We start from the raw sequence: 18,541 nt of genomic DNA on the forward strand, positions 1-18,541 counted from the left end.
TGGACCCATCTCGTTCGACCCATGACACGTTTGGTTCCCGACCCGACCCGACCCGTTTTCCAGGCATATGTCATCCTATATGTCAACATCCGAATAACCTAAAAAAAAAAAAAAAGACAAAGTGTATTCACCCGTTTTTAATGTAAAAGTATTCAAGTTATTTCATTGATTCCTTCCAAGTATATTAAAGCATATTCAATCTACTTACAGTTAAACATAAACCTTTGGACACTTATTTAATCATCCTAATCTAACCATTCAGTTCAATTAATTTTAAATGTTAGCTAACATTAACCTCTCTTTTATCTAAAACGCCAGGGGATGACATTCCAAATGTCGTTGTACTTTAATGCTAAACCTTATCAGTCTGCATCTTATTAAGTGTATTGTTTTGTGGTCCAGTGCCAGGTTCAATTATCTTGTTTAATTATGCAAGTGTTGACTGACCCGTATATAAGAATTTTGAGTCTTCTCAATCAGTTCCAACTCCAATCACGTAGGGTCAAGACCAAAATCATGGTGTCTACTTGTGTAGACTTTTCAAGTAAACTTCTCTTCGTCTTCAATACATTCGTTCATCTTTTGTGGCCCCTCTATAGTTTTGGACAGCCCATAGAGGGAATTGATGTGTGGTAATTTCTCTTTAATCAGTTTCTGCTGATGGTCTTTGTACATGAAGACTTTCTGTAATAAACATGGGTTTATTGGTATGATAAGCATAATGTAAATGACATGTTAATCAAGAAGAAATGTAGAAGATGGTGAATAAAGATGGAGAACCTTACCCAAATGTCCATCATGTGATATGACCTTAACACCAAATCCAAACAAAGATTGTTAAAGCATGACAAACTGCCCCTGCTAGTGTATGTAAACTATTTGGGAACACTATTGTGAAACTTGAACAATCATTTGTCTTCATCATTGAAAGGATGACACGAGGCAATTTATGCAAAAACTCCGTAAATTGGGGAAATTATAGGGAAACTCTGTACATTTGAACTTTCACTTCTTGTGATAGACAAATTAAACTTCCTAATTCTTTTTAAATTATGAACTTTAATTACCTTCTTTTTATTTCTAGAAATTGAATTTAATTTTGATTCATATGCGACTAGTGGTCGAAGTTCAATTGAAAATAAAAGAGATAATTATATTGAAATCACAAAAAATAACTTTTTAAAATACTAACTAAAAGGTAAATATGCAAGACATCTGAAAGTTAGCGAAAGCAATTGGGATAGCTGTGAGGGAAAAAGGGAAGTGACGAATGAAGAAGGTGGTTCAAATTTTGTGTGACGTGTCGGGATCGTCGTTATTAGCAATGGCACCGGCACCGGTGGCGGTAAATTGAAGGTTGTTATATATCTGTTGATGCATAATCCCGAGTTCTATCATGTAATAAGTTCTATTCGTATTGTGTTTGCTATTTTAGTCGTGTAAGGATATCGTCATTAATACATTGTGTTTGGATTGTTTAATATAATGACGTGAAATGGTTCGAGCTGTTTGGTTGGCAGCTCAGACCATCGACCGATGGTAGAGACCATCGGTCGAGGGACTATCACCATCGGCCATAGGTCAGAGACCATCGGCCGATGGTCGCTGTAACTTTATATAAATACGGGTGTTGGGTTACATTATTAGTTTACACACCCTACACCCTCTAGCCGTCGTATTTTGCTGTTACTATTGTCCCAGACCAAATCCCAACCGAATACAATCATCTAGGCGTCGATTATATCAACATATAGTTGGTTAGATTGATCCCAAAGTGAAACTCGTATTCGATTCATCCTAGTTTATTATTTTCCGCCCTTATTCTAGGTTTAGCGTTTGATCTAAGGTCCAAGTATGTAGCTGATATTCTGAAGAGGTTTCAAATGGAAGCAGAAAGACCAGCTAAGACTCCGTTATCTGTGAATCATGGGATATCACCTGATTGTGAGGGTGCTTCAGTGGACCAAATGTTATACAGGGCAATCATAGGTTCTCTAATGTATCTTACAGCTTCTCGACCAGATATCATGTTTGCGGTTTGTCTGTGTGCCCGTTATCAGGCGAATCCTAATGTTCATCATATGTTAGTGGTTAAGAAGATTCTGAGATATTTGAAAGATACACAGAGCTTAGGGTTATGGTATCCGTGTGAGGATGGTTTTGATCTCATAGCATATAGTGATTCTGACTATGGAGGTTGTAAGAAAGATTTTAAGTCAACATCAGGGGGTTGTCAATTTCTGGGAAGCAAACTAGTTACCTGGCAGTGTAAGAAGCAGACAGCAGTGGCTCAGTCCACTTGTGAAGCAGAATACATTCCCGCGGCCAGCTGTACATCACAGGTCATCTGGATTCAACAGCAACTACGTGACTACGGTTTGCAAATTTCTAACACTCCTATTTATGTTGACAATACTGCTGCCATAGCTGTCACTAAAAATCACGTAAATCATTCTAAAACGAAACATATAGGGATTAAATACCATTTCATTAGAGATTGCTATGAGAAAAAGTTGATAGATGTAGTGCAGATAGACACTACGGCCCAAAGGGCTGATCTCTTCACAAAAGCTTTTGATAAACCACGCTTTGATTTTCTGTTAAAGGAAATAGGTATTAAATTGCTTACTGACGTGGTTCCTGAAACTGAGGTTCTTAACACAGAGGAACCTAACCAAGAGACTGAGTTGTGAAGAACTTGAAACTTCTTGTATAATATATGTAGCTTTGCATGGTAGTTTGTAGGTCATTTGCATGTTCTCGTCTCATTTGCATGATAGGTTAGTATTTGATGATATTTCTGCATGTTTTCTTATGTTTTTAGATAGTTTTATGCTTTTGTACAGAGAAAATCAAAAAGTCATAAAACTCGAAAAACCAGAAAAACAAATAAAAATTGAAAAATGGAAAATCCATAAAAATTGAAAAAACCTGAAAATGAGTTGCTTCTTATGTTTGTGGGGAAGTGATTGCAATACTGAACTGACATGTAAGTTGTGAAAAACAAGTAATACAGGATGACTGATAATGTGTTAGTGGACTTTATTGGCCTAATTCTAGATAGAGATGATCACACTAACAAAGCGTAAATATCATGATGAGGAAATCTTGGAAAGATTTACAGTGGTTGAGGGTAGTCACCTACTTATCACTGAATATGTACTGAGAAATGATTGTTCAGAAACTCAACAGACGGTTGAGGTCTCCCCTACTACGATTTATACTCGGTAGCAAAGGATAATTTTGTGAGTCCCCAAGGTGAGCATACTTTGTCTAGGATGCATACTTGTTTCTATTTACCTTTATTACTTAGACTGAAATTTAACAACATACATATTGGGTACCCAAAGGGAGGTGTTTTCTCTAAAAGGGTTGCGAAGTGCAGTCTTGTATCACAGACACAGAATGATTTGTATCTTGCAACGTCATCGGATTCTAGGTTTCAACATCAGAAGATTGGTTTTCCGTGCAATTACTACTAAAGTCAAAGACAGTGATGCATCATCATCATGTATAGTTGTATTTATTTATTTATTTTGTTTGTTTTATTTATGGAGAAAAGGAAACATAAAAAAAAAAGTATGTTATGTCTCTGTTTATTTATTTAGAGTTGTAAATAATATGATGCACCACATAACTGCAAGAGAATCATGGATCTAGAATTGAACAAAGCTTCAGCGATTCCTATGTTATCTAAGTATGAGACAACAGATATTCTAATCGGAGAGTTATTTGAACGATTTCGTTATCTACATCCGAGGGGGAGAATTTATCAGATCATCAGATATAGAGAACTTAAATCATTCAGTTCACATCTCATTTAGTGAACTTTACATCTTTTGTCTGTGGTATGGGATTGTACCTATTGACCTGGATAGAGGGAATATCTTCTGGAGGATATCTTAGTGTTCCATCACTCAAATATATATATATATATATATATATATATATATATATATATATATATATATATATATATATATATATATATATATATATATATATATATTACTTCCATCCATCCAACATCATACATCATACTATTTCCGTTTAAGTATGGGGTTTATAGAGGCCGGTATGCGCCTTAACAAAGTATGCAATAAATTTGAGATTCACAAGGTTATCTGAAACGAAAAGTGTAAGTTTAAGGTAGAAGCTCATGGTTGACAGGGTTGCTAGAAACATCGTGAGATGGTTCTGTCCAATCAGATTGAAAGTACATTGATGTGATAAGAGGACAGCGTCAACATGTTGTGCTCAATTGTTCTACTTGAAACATCGTGCGATCTCAAATGAGGACTGACTTCGTGATCAAAATCTGACATTGAAAAATGTTAATGTAATTAATATAACGTGATCATCGAAATCTAGGGTAAAAGTTGGTAAAAGTTTACTGATATATTTGAAAATTGTTCTGTATATGCTTTATCAAGCAAGTTAATGACTGAACTGTGGAATAACATGTCAATATAGTTCAGTTCTGATCCCCAAATCAAAAAGATTTAATCAATTTGATATGTCAACTCACAAAAAGATGTGTTATGCTCCTTGTAGTATGATTCATGATAAGCAGTATTACCTGTTCCTGTGCTGATAACATCATATACTCTTCTTATGCTATTGTTTAATGAAACTGATGTTAGAAGTTGATTTATTGTAGATCTAAAAGGTTAACTATTATTGAATATGTCTGTTATAATATTGCTAATCATGACACACTGGATCTTTTACAGTAATTTGCTTTGTGTATTTGCATGTGCATGCATATCTGAGAATGTTTACATTCATAAGTTAGTTACATGTGCATTTCTGTTTCATATTGTAAGCTTAACAACTCAGTTCTCTGAAAGGTTTACTGTGAAGGGAATTCTATGTCTTTCGTATAATTTGAAAACAAGTTGTTTAGAGTTTAACGGTACAAAGTGTGTTTGTGTTTATACTGTGGAGATCAGTCCCAGGGGGAGTGAATGTGGAAAAGAAGGTAAAGCTTGAAGTATGATAAGTGTTAAGATTTTAAATTTTTCTAAGCCAAGACCACCGGCCGACAGTATTTACCCTCGACCGAAGGACTATGACACTCGTCCGAGTGTCTGGACCATCGGGCCGAAGGATTAGACCATCGGCCGATGGTCACTGACAGAGTATAAAAGGACCCTGAGTCGATTGGGTCAGTCACTTTGTGTAAATTGGTGAGATTTTATCTTTGATTTTCAAGTGTGTGCGATAGGAGTTTTCGTCCGATAGTTTTGTGCATCTTTCTCTTGTGATTCCAGCGCCACTAACGAGATAACCTAACTCGCTTTCATTTGTCTTAAATCGTTAATTTTATGTTCAATGTGTAAAACTTTAATCGAGTGTCTTTTGGCCGTTATCTGTTAAAATTGATGATGTATTAGTGTTAAGCGGCCTCTTTAGACACTATTGTGACCAGGAATCGAACCAAAAACAACAGATTGATCGATTTGATAACTTGGGAAAAACAGATCTGATGAACTACCCTCGGCCAAAGGTCTTTGACCCTCGACCGATGGTGTCTTACACTCCGCCGTAGGACTCTACACTCAGCCGTAGGTCCCCATGTTGATCAGATAGTAAAATTTTTGGTGGTATTTAGTCCAACTGCCGTAGGTCTAGACCATCGGACCGATGGTCTAGTCCATCGACCGGTGGTCACTTAATTGGACAGATGGTGCAGTTTTGTGTTGAATTTGACTGACTTCTTAGGTTTCTGGAAATTTCTGTTATGCCTATCTAATACTAGTGCTTGTAGTTTTTATTAGAATGTCAGGTGGTTCCTTTGTTGGGCAATGGATGTTTAACATCGACCGTAGGAGAATTCTAGCTAGTGGACGACCCATCTTAGTGGAACAAAAGGTCATTGCAACTCGATAGACCTATAGCCTTTGGGAACAAAATGGATGTCAAGCTTTCTTAGACATTGGGGATTACTTTTGTCCTGATTTGTTGTGGGAATTTTATGCCAATGTTGCCTTAGAAGATAGCAAGAAGAAATTTGTCCACTTAGGCTTATTTGACCAACAGTATAAGTGGACCATGGAGGAATTCTCAAACCTGTTAAATGTTCCTTACACTGGGGTTAAAATATTATATCCTAGCAAAGATCTACGAAAGATTCCCAACAGATTCAAACTGTCTGACATAATTGCAAGGTTATGCAAGCCAGGGAAAGTAGTTAATGCTGGTAGGGTTGAGATTAGTGATGACGAGGTGTCACAACAACATGAGATACACTTGAGAATAATCAAAAGTAATGTGACCTTTAGGAGAGAAGGAGATAATCTGTTGTCTGGAACTGAAGCTCTGTTTTTGTATTGCCTACTAGAGGGTATTCAAGTGAATATGGGCCACTTTCTCATTCATGTGATGAAAGATTTTCTTGAGATGGAAAAACCATTTCCGTATGCAGCCTTATTGCATAATGTGTTTGAGAAACTTGGTGTGGTTCAATATGAGGAAAAGCTAGTGCCAGAGAATCTCATTGTGGGATAAGTGTTTCTGAGTTTATGTTTCCGTGTTTGTCTTTGTTATTATGTATTTTCAGCTTGGTATGTAAGTTGTTGATGCTAGTCTGTTAGCATTGATACACTATTCTATGTCTGTAATAATCATACTTCGGACATGTAATTGTGATCTTGATCTCATAGACTGAATGATGTAATATATTCTGTTATGACCACCATGTGTTGTCTAATAAGTCATGAATACTCTGTGATGAATTGAATTGTGTTTGCAGTTATTTTCATAATGTCCGGTGTTCAAGCTGATCCAGAAAGCGTTGCACATGAATCCGATACTGAGTCATCAGGGGGTCTGCTATCTATTGATCTTCCGGGGTTGAAAGCTAACAGTGGTTCCAATCTCACTGCGTGTCTAAATGAGAAAGCTCCTAATGCTGGTAAATACAAGGGCGTAATCGAGTTTCTGAAATGTTCAAGAATATTTGCAGCTATCTCAATGCCCTGTACAACATATTACTCACATCAGATAGAGTTCTGGGAACATGCAAGGGTTGAGACCGTAGATGACAGGAAGGTTATTGTAAGTACTGTTTGTGGTCAGGAGATTAAGATATCTGAAGATACGATTCGAAACACTTTCTTGTTCGAGGATGATGAGAACATGCCGAAGAAGCTGTTAAAGACAAAGATTACTGGATATGTGTTAAGGTGCAAATATACTGGTGATATCACGAGAGCAACGATTAAAAGAAGTGGATTCACTCCACCGTATAGATATTTGTCGCTTGTTGTGCTGAGGTGTTTAAGTCCGTTACAAGGAGGGTTTGATGAGTTGAGTGAGATCTATCAGGGAATGTTTGCTGCTTTAGTTTTGAAAGCTGATTTCAATTTCTCAGGAGTTATCTTTGATCTACTGGTGGAGAATGTGACGAGCAAGTTATATCTGATTTATCCGAGGTTCTTAGAAATTATGATCAACCGTCAAACTGTTGATTTGCCAAGATTGAAGAAAGATGTCATTGATTTGAAGCATATGACAGATCTTACTTTCAATCGACTGAATAAGAAGAAGAGTGCTAATGATGGCAAGCTTGTGTGTCATCTTGCGAAAGAAACTTATCAGTGTCCTCCAGGGAAGAAGTGGAGAAATGAAAATAGCTTATCTGATCGAGAGCCTGATTTTGAGGTAGCAAATAGTGATGAAGAAGTGGAACAACCAGTGAATACTCAAGCTACTGGTGGGTTAGGTGCTGGTGGATTAGTTGATGAGACTGGTGATGTTAATCCTAATGTTGGTGTTGAGGAAGCTTTAAGGGGATCAAAAAGGAGAATGGTTGAAGATGAGAGTTCTCAGGTCTCAACAAAGCTGAAGTTGAAAAGGAGGTTCAAGTTGGTTTATAAAGATGCTGGTGGATCATCAGCTGGAACTCAACCAGTGACACCGACACCGTAGACTCAAGGACAACAAACTTCACAACAGCAATGTCCATCAACACAACAGTCACCACCTGTGGTTCAACAAGTCTCCTAAGAGACTGTTTCTACTCCTACTCTGGGAGCTCCGACTCATGCTGGAACAGAAGGAGGTGTTAGTTCCTCGACTCTCTGCAATTTGAATGATTTATATGTTCAAGCTATGGCTGATAACTTGAGAATGAGGAAGTAAATGGATGAGAAGATTGAGCAGCTGAAGGAAGAGAATCGTGTTAAGTCTGAGGATGTTACACGGCTATCGTTGCAAGTTGACCTATTGCAAAGAAAAGTTGGTGATCAATCATTATTATTAACTGATGCGAAAAGAGAAGCTTCTCAAGCTTAGGAGTTGGCTGCATCAGCTCTTGCTAAGGTGACTGCATGGGAAGAGAAGTTTGATCTGGTTGAGATGCCTGAGGATGAGACTGATAACAGAATGGTGGAGGCTCCCGGTTCCTCCAAAGCTACAGCACTGTCAGTAATTCCTCTTAAAATTAATTATAGTTTTAGTGATTACTTTTCTAAACAGGATGAGCTCAAGCATTCTGTTGTTTATGATGAACTAGAAGAGGGAGAGATCCCTCACAACCTCTCTAGAGAAGAGTTGGACGAACTGGTGCTTCTAGAGCAAGAGGAAGCTAAAGCTGCTGACGCACAGTCCGACGATTCTCCATCTGAGGATGATTCTTTTGGCCCTGAGGTTACAGAGGGTTTTAGCGATAGAGATGTAGATGATTTAGTTGAGGATGTTACTCATGAAGATTTTCCTACATATCAAAATGATAAGAATGAAGATCTTCCTGGTTTTGATGAATTGTTTAAGACTGATGATGAGATTTTGAACAGAAGATGTAAAGAGAAAGAAAGAACTGAAGTTTTACCTGAAGGTTTCTTGCCTGTTAAATATAATGATAAATCAGTTGAGAAGTTGGAAGCTGATTGGAGAGATATCTTGAGGATTAGAAAGTATTGTGAGAAACCGAAGCTTGAGCCGAAGTATTTGAAAATGATTAATCTGAGAAAGAGTGCGAAAGGGAGAATTCTAGCCTGGGCTTACATTGAAGAATTCAACATGTTTGCGGTTAAGAGTGAGTTTGGCGTTGATTATTTCAAACATGGTCACGAATTCAAGTCACTACCGTATTTTGAGCTAATGTAGATTGCCAGGTTAAGGATGTTGTATTGTGGAATGAACGATCGATCTTTGTTACTGGTGAAGAAGATTCAAATTGCATTTAATTCAAAGAATTAGGAAGGTTTTAGGCCACAATTTCGTAGGATCAGTTACAAAGTTAATCATAGAACTGGTGAATCTCGAAGATTTGTAAAGTACAAGCGGGCAAAGACTATGAAGAAGGTACCATTGAGGAAATTGCCGTAAAATTGGAGTCAGAGGTTCAGATGGTGGTTTTATGATGATCGTTCAGAAGAAGCTGTGATCGTGCTTGATAAGGTGAATGAGAATGATATTGAATGCATTCATGTGTTGGATCCGATTTGGTTAAGAAACTGTACCGAGGCTGATATTTTCACGTTGTACTATAACCGTATGCTTTATCGACGAGAGAACAAGGTGCAGGCTGAACAGTATGTGAAAGTAGCTAAGCTGTGCTACTTGAATAACATGGTAATCAATCCGTACGAATGAATTGGATGACGACTGAAGACTTTTGATATAGAACTAGGTCTTAGGGGGAGTTTGTTGGTGCATAATCCCGAGTTCTATCATGTAATAAGTTCTATTCGTATTCTGTTTGCTATTTTAGTCGTGTAAGGATATCGTCATTAATACATTGTGTTTGGATTGTTTAATATAATGACGTGAAATGGTTCGAGCTGTTTGGTTGGCAGCTCAGACTATCGACCGATGGTAGAGACCATCGGTCGAGGGACTATCACCATCGGCCGTAGGTCAGAGACCACCGGCCGATGATCGCTGTAACTTTATATAAATACGGGTGTTGGGTTACATTGTTAGTTTACACACCCTACACCCTCTAGCCGTCATATTTCGCTGTTACTATTGTCCCAGACCAAATCCCAACCGAATACAATCATCTAGGCGTCGATTATATCAACATATAGTTGGTTAGATTGATCCCAAAGTGAAACTCGTATTCGATTCATCCTAGTTTATTGTTTTCCGCCCTTATTCTAGGTTTAGCGTTTGATCTAAGGTCCAAGATCGTCTACAATATCTATGTGAACCAGTAACTTTTAGGATGTTAGGCTTATTGAAAGTGTAAGTGTGTAACGCTAACGTAATGCCGACCAATCATATTATATATCTATGTGACACTCTACAATAAGAGTAGTAGTGCACAGTACACGAGTTACTAATTCATCAACAGAGTTTGTGGCACAACTTTTGCTTGTGTATAGTAGGTGAGTAATTGTGGTTGTGGGTGAGTAATTATCGGTTACATGTCTTGTAAGGTCCAGCCTATTGTCTTGCTATTTGTTTTGTAATTTTTTTGTAGAACCAGCCTATTCATTGTATACTCTAATAAGTCTATTATTTGTGGTCTGGGTCCTTCTATTGGTTTGTGGTCTAGGTCTATTTGTAACCGTATGATTTGGGTTATACAAGATTAGTAGGCCGCCCTAAACGTTAAAGTTTTTGTCTAACTATGCAAATTTCCAACCTTAAATTGACCTATAGATTAATGAAGCTCTTTCAATCAATCAACGGTGAATAAATGTCTTCCAGTCGATTAAATCTGTGTGGTGCATAGTTTTTGTCTACTTGTGTAGACTTTTCAAGAAACTATTCATTGTCTTCAACAGATTCGTTCATCTATGGTTTTGGTGATATACGTTAAGATCATCATGTAACGCGAGCCATTTATTCAGAAACATACACACACAACTGACAACTCAAAAATCTGACCATTGTGTTGGCCAATTTATCGAACAGGTTGAGAAAAATCAGTCAGCTACGATATCCTGAAATAGTTCAAAAAGTCGTTTGATGTGAATATAAACAAATTTAAACCCAAGTAAAATAAGAATATAGTTGCTTAAATATACTGTGTGTTATATGATAAGTCTAGATCAGTGAGTTTTTTCTCAAAGTGAAAAATCTTATTATATAACAAAGCTGATTAGAAAAATGCTAACCACCATACAGGCCTCAACAATACAATATCCAGAATACAAAAAACCAACCTAAACAAAGCTAACACTTAAGGCTACAAAGCATACACCAAATTAGACATTTACTATCTGCATAAATACAAACTTTAGATTAGTGACTTTTGTTACGTTAAGTGTGTTAATGTATGTAGGCTTCGACAGAGGCTTACTTGGTGGTTAAGTTAGGGTTTGGCCAACCCTAATTTAAATGGGCCGGGCTTAGGTTAATTAGACTAGGGTTTGTCTTAATCCTTGTTTATAAATACTCTCTCATATGTACATGCTTTGTATCACCTCCAAATTAATAATAATACTCTCTAGTTCCAAAGTGGATGTAGGTTTCACATTGAAACTGAACCACTATAATTCTCGTGTCGTTTCTTTTAATTACTGTGTTTATATCTCGGCTATTATTGTGTGTGTTTGTGATTGCTTGATCGATTAGGGTTACTACTATGATAAAAGGCAGTTCTAGCCTTAACAACTGGTATTTAGAGCTCAGGTTCTAACCCTAGCCGTCAATCATAGCTGTTGCTATTACAGATCCAGACGCTACTGCTATTGTTACTGTTTTTACAGATCAGATTGCAGGTTATTGCAGGTTATTGCTACTGTTTTTACAGATCAGAGATCAGATTGCAGGTGCTAAACCCTAGCCGCCACCAGACTCTGCTGATCAATCCTAGCCGCTACCAGACTCTGCAGATCAACCCTAGCCGCCACCAGACTCTGCTGTTACAGATCTATTGCAACTGTTACAGATCAGATTGCTGTTGTCCTCAGATCCAATAATTTTTTTTAATGGCAGAAGAAGGAAGGATCAAAATCGACAAGTTTGATGGGCAAGATTTTGGGTGGTGGAAGATGCAGGTTGAAGATTTGTTATGTCAGAAGGATCTGATCGATGCCTTGAATGAGAATAAACCAGAAGGAATGAAAGACGACGAGTGGAAAACACTTGACAGGAAAGCCCTAGCAGTTGTCAGACTCACGTTGACAAAAAGTGTTGCCTTTAACATTGTGAACGAAACCACGACACATGGTTTGATGAAGACCTTAGCAAATTTTATGAGAAGCCGTCTGCTTCTAACAAGGTGTTTTTGATCAGACAGTTGGTAAACACCAGGTTGAAAGAAGGTGCTTCAGTAATAAATCATGTTAATAACTTCAACAATATTATCTCTCGGTTACTGTCAGTTGATATCAAGTTCGATGACGAAGTCAAAGCTCTTCTATTATTATCTTCGTTACCTAAAAGCTGGTCAGGTTCAGTCACAGCTATCAGTGGATCCACAGAGTCCTCAAAGCTAAAGTTTGAGAGCATTCATGATTTTATTCTTGGGGAAGATATAAGAAGAAAGAGCTCAGGAGAACCATCAGGAAACTTGCTGAGCACAGAAGAGAGGGGTAGGAGAAAAGGCAGAAGTAACACCACAAGGGGCAGGTCAAAGTCAAGAAGGAGGAGTGTGTCGAGAATGAGGAATGATATTAAATGTTAGAATTGTCAGGAGACTGGGCACTTCAAAAACCAGTGCACTAAGCCAATAACATCATCAAAGCCAAAGGAAGTTAATGTTGCAGTTGCAACAGATGATTATGATAACGTCCTTGTTTGCTGCATTGAAAATACAATTAATGCGTGGGTTATGGACTCAGGAGCATCGTTTCATGCTACTCCAAGTCCACATTTGATGAAGAATCTATGGACAGGTAATCTTGGTAAAGTTCGTTTGGCTAATGATCATTGTCTTGACATTACAGGGATTGGAGACTTAGAGCTGAAGACCTCTTTGGGCACTAATTGGACCTTGGAAAATGTCCGAGTTATTCCTGGCCTAAAGAAGAAACTAATCTCTGTTGGACAGCTTGATGATCAAGGATATAGTGTGCTATTTGGTGAAGGTTAGTGGAAAGTAATAAAGGGGAACTTAGTAATAGCCAAGGGTAAGAAGAGAGGCACTCTTTATATGGTAGAAGTTCCAGCTAATGAAGTAAATACAGTTTCCAATGATCATAGCTTAACCAGTCAGTGGCACCAATGTTTAGGTCACATGAGTGACAAAGGAATGAAAATTCTAGTGTCTAATGGTAAAATTCCTGGCCTAAAGAGAGTTGAATCGGACTTTTGCAAGTCATATGTTCTAGGAAAGAAGAAGAAGGTCACCTTTGCAAAAGCAGGCATAACATTAAAGGCTCAGAAGTTGGAGCTAGTACACACGGATGTGTTCGGGCCTACTCCTGTTTCTTCATTGGGAGGAGCACGCTATTATGTTACTTTCATCGATGATTCAACACGCAAGGTATCGGTTTACTTTCTTAAAAATAAATCTGATGTATTTGAAGCTTTTAAGAAATGGAAATCTGCTGTTGAATTATCTTGTGATTTGAAGGTAAAATGCTTGAAGTTGGATAATGAAGGAGAATACATCAGCACCGAATTCGTTAACTATTGTGCTGATCATGGCATTCGGATGATCAAGACGGTTCCAGGTACTCCACAACAAAACGGAGTTGCAGAAAGAATGAATCGTACTTTAAATGAGAGAGCACGTAACATGAGACTTAATTGTGGGCTACCAAAGACTCTATGGACTGATGCAGTAAGCACTGCCGCTTATTTGATCAACCGTTCTCCATCAGCTCCGCTTGATTTCAAAATACCCGAAGAAGAATGGAGAGGTAAAGCAATCAGTTATGAGCATCTAAAAATCTTTGGGTTCAGTGCATATGATATTAATAAATATAGTGACAAACTAGATGCAAAAGCAAAGAAGTCCGTGTTCATTGGTTATGGGGGAGATGACATGGGTTACAGGTTATGGGATAACAAGGAAAAACATGTTATCAGAAGTAAACATGCCACCTTCAATGAAGCAGAATTGTACAAGGATTTCAACTCAACACCAAAAGAAAAAGAATCAGTTGAATTTGAGGTTGACACAGAGACAACAAGAGAGGATGAAAGGGAAACTCTAGAGTATGAAACTGAAGTTCCAGTGGGAGTTCCTGACAATGAAATCTCAGAATCTGATCACGAGCAGACTTCTGAAAGTGGGAGCTCAGATTCTGATGATGAGCAGCCCCCACAGCCCCCACCACAACCTGACCAGTCCAATTGGGTCAGGAGATCTACACGAGTTACAAGACAGCCAGAGAGGTTTAGTCTAACAGTTAACTATCTTCTTTTGACAGAAAATGGGGAACCAGAAAGTTATTCTGAGGCAATGAAGGTGAAAGATTCGTTCCAGTGGGAGCAGGCTATGAAAAGCGAGATGGAATCTTTATTGAAAAATCAAACTTGGAAGTTGACCAAGTTAGCACCAAGAAAAAGGGTCTTACACAATAAATGGGTTTTCAGAGTCAAAGATGAAGCGGATGGTTCTAAACGATACAAAGCAAGATTAGTTGTCAAAGGATTTCAACAAAAGAAAGGAGTCGACTATGCTAAAATCTTTTCTCCATTAGTGAAGATGACGACTATCAGATTGGTTCTAAGTATGGTGGCAACCGAGAAGTTACACTTAGAACAGTTGGATGTTAAAACAGCCTTTCTGCATGGCGACATTGAAGAAGACATTTACATGTCTCAACCAGAGGGGTTTTATGTCAAAGGAAAGGAGAATCTTGTGTGTAATCTAAAGAGAAGCTTGTATGGTTTGAAATAAGCTCCCAGACAGTGGTACTTGAAATTTGATAATTTCATGGAGAAGACAGGATTCGTGAGAAGTTCTACAGATCATTGCTGTTATTTGAAGAAGTTCAAGAGCTCCTATATTATATTGCTTCTTTATGTCGATGATATGTTAATTGCAGGTTCTGATATGGTTGAAATACCCAATTTGAAGAAGCAATTATCTAGAGAATTTGAAATGAAGGATCTCGGGCCAGCTAAGCAGATTCTCGGTATGAGTATATGCAGGAATAAAGATGGGTCAGTTTCTTTATCTCAAGAAAAGTATATTCGCAAGGTTCTTGAAAAGTTCAGAATGAATGGTGAGTCTACAAAGCCAAGAAACACACCCTTGGGAAGTCATCTAAAGCTCTCTAAACATCAGTCTCCTAAAACTGAAGTAGAAAAAGCAGAAATGGCTAAGGTTCCTTATGCATCCGTAGTGGGTAGTCTAATGTACGCTATGGTGTGTACAAGACCTGATATAGCACATGCAGTTGGGATGGTTAGTCGCTTTATGTCAGCTCTGGGGAAAGAACATTGGGAAGCAGTTAAGTGGATACTGTGGTATTTAAAGGGTACTCCCAAAGTTGGGTTATGTTTCAAGGGCAGGGATACTACTCTCAGGGGTTATTCTGATGCAGATTTGGGTAGATGCAATAATACCTTCAAGAGCACCACCGGGTATGTATTCACTATAAGAGGAACAGCAGTGAGTTGGATGTCTAGGCTTCAAAAGAGCGTGGCTCTATCTACTACTGAAGCAGAATACATGGCCTTGACTGAAGCCAGTAAAGAACTAGTGTGGTTGAAGACATTTATGAAAGAACTGGACAGCAAACAGACAAAATTTGTCTTATATTGTGATAATGAGAGCGCAATCAAGTTAGCAAAGAATCCAGTCTATCATGCTAAGACGAAACACATTGGCATGAAGTATCACTTTATCATAGAACGGATAAGCAATGGAACATTTAGTCTGGAGAGCATTCCAGGTTCCAAGAATCCAGCAGATATGTTCACCAAACCAGTAACGCTGGATAAGTTGAAGCTGTGCATAGCTTCAACTGGCCTTCAGGAACATTGAAGAGAAGGCAGGAACTAGAGAGAGAAGAGATGAGCTGAGTCTTGCAAAGCAGAAGTACAAGAGTGCAGATCGATGTTGTTCGAAGCCTCCAAGTGGGAGATTGTTAATGTATGTAGGCTTCAGCAGAGGCTTACTTGGTGGTTAAGTTAGGGTTTGGCCAACCCTAATTTAAATGGGCCGGGCTTAGGTTAATTAGACTAGGGTTTGTCTTAATCCTTGTCTATAAATACTCTCTCATATGTACATGCTTTGTATCACCTCCAAATTAATAATAATACTCTCTAGTTCCAAAGTGGATGTAGGTTTCATATCGAAACTAAACCCCTATAATTCTCGTGTCGTTTCTTTTAATTCCTGTGTTTATATCTCGGCTATTATTGTGTGTGTTTGTGATTGCTTGATCGATTAGGGTTACTACTCTGATAAAAGGAAGTTCTAGCCTTAACAAAGTGAAGATTATTTGTGTAGGGACCCATCAAATTACAATAAGAATGATCCATGTAATTAAAAGATGAATAGACATTTACATTTGCAAATGGGAGTTATATATCTAAGATTAGATAATGGAAGACATTAAGCAGATAGCAGAAACAAGATGAGCATTTGGGTGATTAAAATGTTATCAGTGATCTCCTTTGTTTGTCAAAAACTCACCTAAATCTGGATTTTCTTGTTGAGTAAATGTGTGGGCACGCACACACTTGTTGTTAATAGAAAACTACATGAAAGCTAATGTGATAACTCATCAGTGGTGCTTGTTGCACAAAATTTGCTTGTGTTTAAGAGTGAGATGTGGGTAACTGTTGGTGTGGGTGGAAGTGTATCAGTTGCATGCAGCACAACAAATGTAAACATAGACATATAAAAAGATGTACCAATGCGTTATTTACAACACACAAGCAATCATTTGTCTTCAACATGTTCTCTACTTCTTATTGGAAAAGAACAAATCAAGTGACTAACTAATCCATTTCTTAAATTTCATGTGCTGCTATGTATGTAAGATCTTTAGGCATCGAGTAACTATTATCTTTTAATGATTTTTCTATTAATTAGTTACACATACATGACTATCAGGATACAGCGGTAGATATTTAAATCATTGTCATAAAAATGTTGAGATGATGAGTATAACAATGATTGTCAAAAAATATATATATTCACAATCTCAACTGAAACCAATCCACAACACGATGTCGTTGACTGGGATCAAAATTACATACTAGCATCATCTACTCCAGTATGGTATGATGAATGAAATGAAATTGGACTATTGTCAGATATGATACCTCAAAGAGAGCTATGTAAAGCCAGATTGATTAATGACCCGAAATTACGAATTTAATCCAAAACAGTCAATCGCAATGGCTAAGTGACTGGAATTCAATATCTCAATTGTTGCGGATGATTAATGTAGCTGATCTAGTTGATCATAGAAAGGTTGAGTTGATGTGGGTTACTAACAATGGCAGGAAAGTTGATTTCAGCACAAGGCAGGCATGCGGAAATTTAAGAGAGAATGGGCTTAAAGTTAAATGGTTTCATATAATTTAGAGATCATTAATACACTAGCAGATTACCCTATTAAAAATATTCATTTGTAGTATTATCAATAGATTAATTAATGATAGCAGCGGACCAGCAGTGGTGAACTATGTTGGCAAGAAAAGAAATTCACAATGTTCAAGGTGGCGGCAACGGTGGCGGTAAACGCGAGGTTGGATTTAGCAATGGTAGGTTGAAGTTTAGGACGCTCCTACAGTCCTACCCATTTAGAATCACGATGATATAGGCCCAACTACATTAATACCCATTTAAAATCATGATTAATTTAAGCCCATCCACATACAAATTTAGAAGGGAAATTGCCTAAAATACACTTTTTAAATTTTTTTTTATCACGAAATACACTTTTTAAAAAAAAATTGTCAATATGCACCATGAGGGCGACCAAGCCTTTGGTCGACCACCATTATAACATGGTTGACTGCATAGTCGACCAACCCTAATAAGGTAGTCGACCGACCATTACAAGGTGGTTGACCACTCTTATTCGAACAAAAATTGGGTCGACTACCATTATATCATGGTTGACTACATAGTCGACTAACACTAACAAGGTGGTCGACCAACTATTACAAGGTGGTCGACCATAAAAAAAAAATGTTGAACACGAACATGAACTCAAAAGTTGAATTTGAGATTCGATGCGTTTTAGGCTATGATTCCTTCATCAAAGTTACATCTAAGCATGCTAGGAACACTCGTGAATCATCAATCAAACCAAAAACATTAAATGACTTCGAATTTGAACAATGAAAATTCAGTTGACTTTTTCATCTAAACTTTGACTTCGAAATTCTAGCTCGATTCTTCAAGTTAGATCTTCAAAATTTGCAGATAGCTTCACGAAGTGATTTAGAACACAACTACATTAATGGATTTGAACAACTCATTACCTGCAAATATGCAACTGTGATGATTTGGTTAAGTATCTGCATATAATTTATTTACAAAATTGTTTAATGGATTTGTATACATGGATAATGGATTTGAACAACTCATTACCTGCAAATATGCAACTGTGACGATTTGGTTAAGTATCTGCATATTTATCTATTTACAAAATTGTTTAATGGATTTGTATACATGGCCAGCTGTTTTGGTACAACTTTCCGCCCTCACCAGTTCACCACG

The sequence above is a fragment of the Rutidosis leptorrhynchoides genome, chromosome 3, assembly GCF_046630445.1.
Source record: "Rutidosis leptorrhynchoides isolate AG116_Rl617_1_P2 chromosome 3, CSIRO_AGI_Rlap_v1, whole genome shotgun sequence".
Taxonomy (NCBI): domain Eukaryota; kingdom Viridiplantae; phylum Streptophyta; class Magnoliopsida; order Asterales; family Asteraceae; genus Rutidosis; species Rutidosis leptorrhynchoides.